The sequence below is a fragment of the Vipera ursinii genome (assembly GCF_947247035.1).
Source record: "Vipera ursinii genome assembly, chromosome: 5".
Classification (NCBI taxonomy): Eukaryota; Metazoa; Chordata; class Lepidosauria; order Squamata; family Viperidae; genus Vipera; species Vipera ursinii.
In genome coordinates this window covers 36,021,083-36,032,885 of record NC_139518.1, presented here as the reverse complement: position 1 = coordinate 36,032,885, position 11,803 = coordinate 36,021,083, and positions in this window count along the sequence as shown.

Below are 11,803 nucleotides of genomic sequence, written 5' to 3'. Positions count from 1 at the left end.
TCTTGCCACATTTGTTAAATGAATTACTCTAGTTGTTAAGTTAGTAACATGGTTGTTAAGTGAATCTGGCTTCCCCGTTGACTTTGCTAGTCAGAAGGTCACAAAGGTGATCACATGGCCCTGGGACACTGTAACCGACATAAATATGAGTCAGTTGCCAAGCATCTGATCACATGACTATAGGGATGTGCTATTGTCCTAAGTGAAAAACAGTCAAATCACTTTTTTCAGTGGTGTAACTGCAAACAGTCACTAAATGAACTGTTGTAAGTTGAGGACTACCTGTACTCTGTGTGTTTCCCATTCTAGTGCTGCTATGGCTAGAAAAAAATGGATTCTCTTACTAATGTATCTTGGAAAGGGGCAAAGATTCCTTTCTCAAAATCTGGCCCTTAGAATTTAATAGGAGTATATGCCTATTATTTAAACATATTAAACAAGCATATTCCCACTGAAGATTTAACAGCATACTTTGTTGTTGATTATTTATTCATTAACAAAAAATATTATAATTAATCAACAAAAGTTTTACCCTATCTATATTTGGATAGCGCAGAAGAAAAATACATAGAGAAAAAATATATGTACAGTATATAACTATATAAACCCAACCAGTGTAGTTTTTAGATCATGATTACATGCCTTAGCATCATAATCCCCAAGATGCATCTATAGGCACCAGTAATTCAGAGTTCAGTCAGGCTTCCTGCAGATCTATTTTTTTACAAATGGATGATAGATAAATGATGAGAGAGAATTCAAGTCTGTGATCTTGAATAAATTCCTGCAGTTTTCAACATTTTCAGAAATCACTGAATAAGCTGGCCATGCCTAAGGCAGAAATACTGTAGAACAGTATCCTGGTTTCCAGCATAGTTCCTTTAACCACTACATCAAATTGTCTCACATACTGTATATTAAAAATATATTGATTTTAAAATAAGAAACTCGCACCCTGCAAAACAAACTGCCATTTTTGCGGGGTCATCTTTTTTTGCAACAGTTACCCTTATCACCAAATATCTGAACTATTGGAGTGTATTCTAGATGGATGTTGGATGCAAGGAACTAAGAATAATAGGAGGAATGAGCAGTTTGGAGCAGTTACTTGCCTATAGATAGGAATCTTGCCGGAGTACAGCACAAATCCTCATAACCATTAGTTATACCCTATGAAAAGTTAGGGAGGGTTCATCCTGGCTCTCTTCCTACCAAAAATTCCATGCTGAGCTTTGCTCCTTGGGAAAGACCTCCTCCCTCCTGTGACTATAGTACTACATTCCACTGCAATCGAGTTGCTTTTGACCATTATCTGGAAGCTTCAGATGGTCCACAATGCTGTGGGCCAGGTACCGGCTGATACGTGCCACTGTGAACACACAATTCCCTTTATTTAAATGAATTAGCTTTATGTTATTTAGCATGAATGAAGACCTATATATGTGCAGCCAACCAGATCAGGACTCCTTATCAATACGTACTACTAAAAATCATGGTTTTATTAGTAGTGCAAACTTTAACTGGGCAAAGCGGTGCATCATAGGACAACTATTTTTGAATCAAGGTACTTCAAGTGAACTAACATACAGAATGCATCCAAAATCCAGAACTCCCATGGAATTGAAATATGAAAAATTTTATGACAAAAAGATTACCATAAAACATTTTATGACATAATACAAAATGTTATACAGTAAAATGTTTCCTATGGTTAACTCCTGATTTTTGACTACAGGTTATTTTCAAGGCAGATACATCTCTAAATATCTCCTTGAATTTTTAAGAACTGTTCCAATAATGGAAGTGCATTATAAATTCTGCCATTGTTGAAAGCATTGAGGAATTTGGTAAGGACATTTGTCTGAAATATTGGCCCAATAGGTTACAAGTTTTCTTCTTAGTTTTCAACTTTTAAATACCTAAAAGGCTTAGCATATTTGAAAGACTAGCTCTCCCACAATGAATCTGCCTATTACTTAGATCAGCAGAAGTAGTCCTTTCAACTAGCTCAAAGTTTCTCAACCTTTTGGATGTGTAGACTTCAACTCCTAGAATTCCCCAGCCAGCAACTGGGCTGTATAGCAAATGGAGGAAGGTCGTCTCCTGTGTGACTGTCAGGTTCTGGAATTTAGTCCCATTATGTAGAAAATGGAACTGCTTCCTATTTGCTTCCAAGTGCAGTTCAAACACCTGATTTTAATCTTTGAAACTTCACATGATTTATCAGTGAACTACTTGCAGGACAGCTTCATCCAACTGGTCATGACCCATCTCACCTTCCTCCAACTGGTCATGACCCATCTTACTAGTGATGCCTCATTTCATGAAATGAGGGTGGTGAAGAAACAAATGTTGTTTGCCCATAGGGGATTCTGTACTTTGGAAATGCTCCTACATCCCTCAAGATTTTAATCTGCCTCTATGCTGTCAGTTTTCCATAAGCAATTAAAAACATTTTTTCCCAGAAATACTTCAAAACATGAGCTTACATTTTCGATGACAGCCCTGTGTATTTTGGGTTTCTTTTATTATTGTTCCGTTTATTTTTTTGTACAATGGATGTTTCATGGTTTATATTGACAGATGTTATAAGCAGCCAAGTTTGTGCAAACAAGATAATGTATTAGTAATAACTATTTCATATTGAGTAAGTCTTCTCAAAGATGAACTTTAATTAATTTTCTCTTCTTTGCAATTGCCTTACCCACTTAGTGCCAGATAAAACAATCTGCTGCAGCTAACTCTGTTGTTTTTCTGGGAAGTGGACAAAAAGTCCAAGAATGCCTTTTGGTCTTTAATCTGTTTCATAAGTCCAGTGTTTTCTTTGGATGTATGTAGATTGGTCTATAAAAACATATATATATATATATATATATATATATATATATATATATGTTAAATGCTTGTTAACTATTTAGATTACCTTGCTAGGCCCCAAACATGGGACAAATCTTTATTTCCTGTTTCAGCCTATATATATATACATAAAAAGGTAAAGGTTCCCCTGCACATGCGTGCTAGTCGTTTCCGACTCTAGGGGCCAGTGCTCATCTCCATTTCAAAGCCAAAGAGCCAGCGCTTGTCGGAGGATGTCTCCGTGGTCATGTGGCCGGCATGACTAGACGCCAAAGGCGCACGGAACGCTTTTACCTTCCCACCGTAGTGGTCCCTATTTTTCTACTTGCATTTTTACGTGCTTTCGAACTGCTAGGTTGGCAGAAGCTGGGACGAGTAACAGGCGCTCACTCTGCTACGCGGCACTCGGGATTCGACCCGCCAAACTGCCGACCTTCTGATCGACAAGCTCAGCGTCCTAACCCACTGAGCCACCGCGTCCCTATATATATACATATGTATATACATATACATATACACATACATACACACACACACACACACACACTCCCTGCAGCTCTGTCATGAATGGACAAACCATTCAAGCAGCAATTTTGAGAGAACATCTTATGATATTCTCAGCATTCCCCATGTATCCAGCTGGCCAAAAGGTTGAAGATCCTGATCTAGGATACTGCATGAACCCACCAAACTGCAGTTTATCAACAAACCATGTTTTTAATTCATAGTTATAGTGAGCACATTTACCATGTTTTTCTGGTACTAGCTTTTAAGATTCCAAACTTTTTAAAAAGTCTTGTGGTTTAAGCCAGAGTGTTGACGACATCTGTTATAAGTCTCAGGAAGCCCCCTCAAAAGAGACAAGTGGTAAGAAATACAGTATTAGGAATTCTAGTGCAGCAACATCTGGAGGACCACAGGTTCTCTTTGCCTCCTTTAAGCCTTGACAGCTCAACCTGCTGCTTTACAAAAACATATTACCCTTTAATGTTTTCACTGTATCATGTTTTTCCATAGCCTCATGAGAACTTTGCTTTATAAAGGGACCCATAAATATAAATAATGAAAGAGTATCTAAATAAGCAGACAAGCTTGAGCTATGAAAAAATTCTAGGAACTTTAGGCAATTATTCATCCCAGAATTTTTACCTCTCTGTCAAAAGCAAGATGACGGGCAGACCAGCCTCTTTACTGTTAATTTGATTGCAAGACCTTTTCCTAGGGTTCTGTCAAAGTATTGATTGCCCTGCATTGCACAAGCAGCTCTGAATGGACAGATCCAGCAGCGATAGAAAACAGTTCTCTGAAGCGGAACTGTATCCTGCTGTCACTGAGCAAGATTCCTGCTGTACAAAGGAATGGAGGTAGCAATTAGAACATTCTTTTTGGGGCTCCCCACTGAGAGATGATTAAAAACCCTGGAGCTGAGAAGCAGGTAGGTCAGGCTGTGAGAAGAAAGGCAAACCCCATATGTTTCTTTTTCATTCTGGTGGAGAAAGGGCTAGGATAGGGGTCTTCCACCTTAGCCAGATGGATGCAATCCACTTATAATATTCACTAATCCAGTCACAGATAGTAATTTAGAATATGGCTTGATACTGGAGTATTGTGCTTGTATACTTTAGTGTGATTCACCTTTGATATATAGTGCATTTTTGCTTCAATTCATTGGTTAGGTTTTGACATGATATTGGACTATAGTTTACTTAATTGTGGCTCACTGAATAGGCCATAACAAATGGGCTCCACACAACATGTTAAGACATAACCAAACTAATTATGTTATGGCTTGATGTGGTGTGCCATATGAATTTAGCCAGGATGTGGGCAATCTTTGGTTTAATATCAAAAGTTGCAATATAATAAATATGATGAAATAGTAGATTTCCAGATAGTATAATGCTATACTATCAAACTAGCAGAAAGAGTTTATAGGAAGCAGTGTAAATGTGAACAAGTGAAAAGATCAGATTAGAGCTGGAAAGGACCTTGAAGGTCTTCTAATCCAGTCCCCTGGTCTTCTAATCCAGTCCCCTGCTCAAGCAGGAGTCCCTATATCATTTCAGACAAGTGGCTGTCTAGTCTCTTCTTAAAAACTTCCAGTGATGAAGCACCTACAAACTTCCAGTGATGAAGCACCTACAATGACTGAAGACATTGGTTAACTGTCCTCACTGTTAACTGTCCTCACTGTTAGGAAGTTTCTCTTTAATTTCAGGTTGCTTCTCTCCTTGATTAGTTTCCATGCATTGTTTCTTGTCTTGCCTTCAGGTACTTTTGAAAATAAATTGACCCCCTCCTCCTTGTGGTAGCCTCTCAAATACTGGAATAGTGCTATGATGTCCCCCCTAGTCCTTCTTTTCTCTAGATTGGCCATTCCCAAATCCTGAAACCATTCTTCATATGTTTTAGTCTCCAGACTTTTAATCATCTTATTTGCTCTTTGCACTTTTCCCAAGGTCTCAACATCTTTTCTGTAATATGGTGACCAAAACTGGATGCAGTATTCTAGATGTAGCCTTACTAAGACTTTATAAAGCAGTACTAATACTTCATGTGATTTTGATTCTATGCCTCTGTTTATACAACCAAGGATTGTATTAGTTTTTTTGCTGCTGCTGTACACCGCTGACTCATGTTTAAGCTATCGTCCACTAGGACTCCAAGTTCTCTCTCACAGTTACGGTTTTTGAGCCTGGTTTTGTCTAATCTGTACCATTAGTTTTTCCTGCATAAGTGTAAAACTTGCTTCCCTCCACAAAATATCATTTTGTTGGATAGGGCCAGTGGTGGGATTCAGCCAGTTTGCACCACTTCAACAGAACCGGTAACTAATTTTTTGTTGCCCAGGCCCAGAATGGACTTCTGGAAGCAGCATCCACACAGAGAACTGGTTGTTCACAATTTGAATCCCACCACTGGATAGGGCCCATTGTTCAAATCTGTCAATATCTTTTTGGATTCTGAGCTTGTCTTCTGGGGTTTTGGCTATTCCTGCCAGCTTGGTGTCATCTGCATGTTTGATGAGATCACCTTCTATTCCCTCATCTAAGTCATTTATGAATATACTGAAGAGTATTAAGTAAGATATTAAGTAAAATATTGAAAAGATTAAAGAAACAGCTAGACATCTTTCTTACACTATACAGATGGGTTCTTATAACATGTATGACAACACATTGACCAGCTAAAATAAGACAAAACATAGAAAGAAATTGTGACTGACACTATTGGACATACAGCTATAATTCCTGAATTACCACCAGTACACTATATTACCAACTGGGTTATGGATACTGATTAAGAATGCCTATGATTTTGCTCAGTAATTGCACCAAGGCTGCCTATACATGTTGTAATCCTTATGGTCCCCCGGATTATCCTTCCCTAGAAATCTCACTACAACAAATAACAGAAAAACCTATTCCTAATTTCAGTAGCAAAAATACAACATTCTCCTTCCATTGTTCAAGCTGATAAGAATTGTGGCCTAGATAGAGAGAGAACTCAGCTGGAGGAAATCACTAGGTAGGTGACATTGAGCAATTTACAGCAGATCAGCTTAATTTAATATAAAGAACATCTGGATGCAAATATAAAAATAAATGAAGCTAGGTTTCATGGTACTTAAGGAAGGCCAAGCCCCATATGTTAGCCTGCTGGTATTTTTTCTATAACTGTTTTATTTGTCAAAAGTAAATAAGAAGAAGCTGTGGAGATAAAAATAAACTAATAGCAATTGTTGAACGACTCCTTCTAATTTCTCTCTTTTACAATACTTTCAATGGCAACAGCTGACATTGGATATATAATATAGTTGTTACCCACATATTAATATCCACAGATCAAGCTATAGATACAATTGTAATATTACCAAGTACCTAGGTAGTAATTTAAACTTTTGTACCCACCAAAAACCTGAGAGAAATTGTTTATATTTCTAGGAATAAAATATCCGAAGTTATCATTTGCAACTGATTTCATTTTTAGAAAGTGTTTACTGGATTACATCCTTACTGAGTTTTTCAAGGAATATTTTCTTTCTTTTCAATTCTTTTTTCAGAAGTCTTGATCCTCTTTCTAAGAAGGGGGAAAAACCCCTATTTATGTGTGAGTAAAAGGTAATTCCAAAGGAAAATGCCCCTAAAAGAAAGCAAAAAAATGAAATAGAGATTTAGATTAAATATTTGATTCTTTGTTCCTCTTGTCATTTTAAAGTTTAAAATAGATTGTTTCTCTTTACAAGTCACAAGTATTCAAAGCCTTTTTGTTATTAAAAAATGATCTTTTAAATACTAGAGGACTGTCAAATATCCCATATATTAAATTGTTTCCTTTTGCATCAGGTGTATAAATGACATACTCTTGCTCCATCACATTCTTTACTTTTACAAATGTTTTGGCAAGCCAAATTGTATAAATACAGTCAATCTATGTCTTAGCTTAGAATGTAAAATACTACCTCTTTGTCTATTAAAATAATAGTTTAATAGTTCTCTATTATTGGTATTAAAATAAGGTTAGGTGTAATAGGGTGCTCTTCTTCAACCCGTCGCGGGTTGAAGACCCATTTATTTGAACTAGCGGGTCTAGCCTGATGGGGGTACATGGGTTTTTATTGGCTTGTTTTATTTTTGTTTTAACTTGGGCACTGATTTAATTGTTTTTTAATGTTTGTAATGTTTATATTGTTATTTATATTTATGCCCTGTAAACCGCCCTGAGTCCCTTTGGGAGAAGGGCGGTATATAAATCTCAATAAATTAAATTAAATTAAATTAATTCTTACCATGATACATCTTTAAAACAAACAACCTTGTTAGGGCTAAAATGAAACAACTCTTGGTCTGGAAGCCCATAAACAAATAAACAACAGCTGAACTTTTCTTGCTATATGAAACTGGCAGAAGACGGGGTCTCAAATGGAGTATTCCTTTCAAACAATAAAAGCATCCTTTTGCGAAAGAACAAGATTATAGCAGGTGGAAAAGACGATGCAGAGAAAATGGCAATATAGCCCACTTCAGATACAGTAATACAAATATTGGATTTGGTGAGTGAAGAAAATTGAGTGGCTCCTTCCGTCAATAAGTTGCACTCTAATGTCTGTGGCTATCTGGTCACCCATAAGCATAGCAGAGTTTGTAGATACTGCAGAGATTTCAGTGTTTATAGAAGTGGAAATAGAATGATTTGGGGTTATTTCTGCTAGGTTTTTAGTTTAGTTTGGATACTTTATTAAGGCTTAGAGAACAATTATTCTGATGTATCTTTCTCCCAAATGGGGAAAATCATGCCTATATTTTTTTTTGGTAACCATCATACGGCCCCTATTGATAAGTAATTTGCAAGTCACAGATGTCCTTGATACCTTTGGAGGCCTGCCCAATTTACATCTGTTTTTCTGCAAGCCAATCTTGTGTGCCTGAGCTATATAATTTTTTTCAGGTCAAAGCTCCATAAATCTTTAAGTGTCATACTACAGCCACACTCTAAAATCAGCAAGGCCAATACAAAAATCAAATACATCATGAATACATCAAATCAAATTTCAAATAATTTTCATTATTGTCACTGATCCACAGTGAAATAAAATAAAATATAGTAGTTGCCAAATATTGATACATAGACAGATATATATAACAGTAGCATGAACTGCCAACTGCATTACATTGACCATACTGCTCACCTCAGATGATATAGGTTCTCCTGCTTGAGTAGGGGGCTGGACTAAAAAACCTCTCCCTGCTCTATTCTATTCTATTCTAAAATTTTCTGTTAACATAGTTAAGCATTGCATGCTAGTGGTGTGAATTTAGCTGTAAAAAGTCTAGATTCTAGAGACCACTTCTGGGTACAAGGTGATGCTTATAAACTCATTTGCTCCCATGGAAAACACCCTAGGAAGTTTTTTGAGCATATTCCAAAAGGTACTATAGAAGTCACAGCATCTGTTCCAAAAAAACAAGTTCTTCCTGAATCTACCTTCTAACTGCTAATGGTAAGCTGTCAAATCACATTAACATAAAAGCCTTGCAGTATTTGTGTACTATGAATTGCTCAAGGTGTCTAGCTAATTTAAAACAATTCTTAATATTTTCCCAGCTTAAATTTTTAGGAATTTTGAAAAATTTCAATCAAAACTTTCACGTTGAAGATCCCTTGCTCAAACTTTGCCATGGCCTGCTCATAATGTAAAGCCAGCGACCCCACCAGATAATTTTTATATAATTTTCATATGCTGTAATGGTAGGTAAGAAAGACTTTGAGAAATGGGGTGAAGTGGTGCTGTCTAAAGCAGGGTTGTTCAACTAGTGGTACGGGTACCAACTGTGGTACTCTGGCACCTGGCAGGTGGTATGCGACCATCCTAGAAAAGTGGTAGCGGGGGAGGGGAATGAGCTGAACTGGTGGCAGCACTGCACAAGCCTAAGCGAGAGATGGCTGGAGCTGCAGGGCTGTCAGGGCTCAGCAGAAGCACCAGGATCAGCGCCAGGCTCGGCGCTGATCCTGGCGCTTCTCCTGAGCCCAGAAGAAGCACCGATCAGCTGGAATGTTGCAGCATCCCCAGGGTCTTGTGATTTACATTTAGATGCTTGCCAACTGATTCATATTTATGATGGTCACAGTGTCCCAGGGTCATGTGAAGTGACCAAAACCTGCTGCAACCACCCACCAGAGGGGGGGGAATAAAAACCAAACACCCCCACCCCACCCCACCCCCATTGTCAATCCTCAACAGAAATGCTTACAATATTGAAAACCTTGGACAGGAGGAAGAGCGCCACCGGGTGGGCAGGCAGGTGTCTCACTCGGCTGTGGCTTGGGGGGCACTTTTTTCAGTGCCATTGTTACTTCGAACAGTCACTGAGCAAACTGTGGTAAGCCAAAGATTACCTGTACTTCATCACTTTTTTCACTTTTTTTTTTGATCATCAAGTTTTTGACACCTTGCTAGGCGACTGGTGGTACTCGGATATTGCCATATCCTAAAAGTGGTGCAATGGGTGAAAAAGTTGAAAAGCCCTGGTCTAAAGAGTGACCAGATAAGAGAAAATTCAGCTCACAGCTGCATAAGGGGTGGAGAAAGAGGCTCAGAAGGGACCCTCCCTAACTTCTCAGGCTGTAAAGGAACCAGCAGGTGGTTTGTACTTTCAGATTTGAAAGTTTGAAGTCAGCCTTCCCAGATGTACTGGACACAAAATAGACCAGATGAGTTTCTTCTAATTTATTGAAAGGCTGCATTAACGGAATCCTGAAAAACTGAAGTACAAACTCTCCCAACATTTCATTTATAGTCTGAGGAGTTAGGATTAGACAGTTACCTGGATGTTCTCTAGGATAATCTGTTCCCAATGTAGTCCTTCAGGTCTTCCATGATTCAGTCGTCACTGCTGAAATCAAGTCCATCCATTCATCCTTATGCTGGTAGTGCTCTTCTTCTTTCTCTTTTCCTTTCCTAGCATTATAAGCATCTCAAGAGAGCTGGGTCTTGGATAATGTCACCAAAATATGGTAATGCAAGCCTAGTGATTTGAGTGAGTGAGACTGATTTGTATGATATGCTTGTTTGTTCACTTGGCTATCCATAATATCCTCAAGAGTCTTCTCCAATATCAAAGCTCAAAAGCATCAATATTCTATTAGTCTTGCTTCTTCAAAGACCAACCATCATTTAGAAAATATATTTTGAAGTCACCAGATTTCAAAGGTATAACAATGCCTTTCAGATATTGTAGTAGAAGCCCCAGAATTTCTTTGCCATGGGCAATATTCCATCATGCAGCTATATTCTGAACATTTAATATTTAATTTATTTGCTGCTGCTTATGTGCCACCTACTTCAGGATTTTTAAACAATAATAATAAGCTCTATAGATTGGTTAAAAAAAGCACTACAGTTGTGTACATTCAGGTGATAAAAGCAGATCAAGTTATAAAAGAAAGCAAGTTGTATTTTGATTTTATGTAATAATCTAATTCATTTTCTGGGATCTCTGTTCACTTCTGGTCTTAAAAAAAGAAGCACTTGAGAATCTATTGGAAAATTATCCTTGTTGTTGATAGCTGGGCACCATCTTGTGGATATTTCCAGTGACTGCAGGGTAACTTGAGATCTCAAATATTTTTATCAATGAGACTTTCCCAGAAATAGTTTCACTGAGCCAAAAGCAAAAAGGTAAATTATAGATTTTAGAAGAGAAAAAATTAGTGACTGAGTTACAAGGAACTAAGTGTGCTCTCATAATAGGCTAAACTTTGAAAGAATAATATGTGGTAGTATATAGTAAAATTCTGTGCTATACCTTTTAAAATATATCTCAAAATGATGCTAACAATATTAATACAGATCAATTATGCATAAAAAGATCAATTATGTATGCCTTTATATACTTTTAGATTCACTTCTGATGCTTTATGATTAATTTTGCTAGGATAACTGGTACATAGGTCCAATTTTTAATATCAGTTTTTAAAAGAGCTGTCACATATTCCCTTCATTCAAGCAACTTTTTCAAATCCTTGCTTACTCTCCCTTTTTTTGGAAATTGCTTTCTGTACTTTTGAAAGATGTTAATTTAAGGGTATTCATGGAAGGGAAACGTAGTTTAGTCTGAGTTATACATTAGAATGTCTTATTCTTTCAGTAATTCTTTCAATTATAGTTTATATTATTTTCTATTTATTAATGCATTTTACTGTATTTTACTATTCCTCTCCATTTTATTTTATATTAACATGCTCATTGGAATATTCCCTTTTGGCAATGTAAAATATTCTTAAATCTAAGATTGAAATGAATCTTAATAAATCCAGCAGTGACATTTGTTTTAAGTGTTATGGCCTTTAGGCTATTCTGTCTCAGTGAGGATATGTCTAATATGTGGTTAGCTCTGAGCAAATTGCCTTTAAAATATATTTTTTCACAAGCTTTTCTTGTTACCAT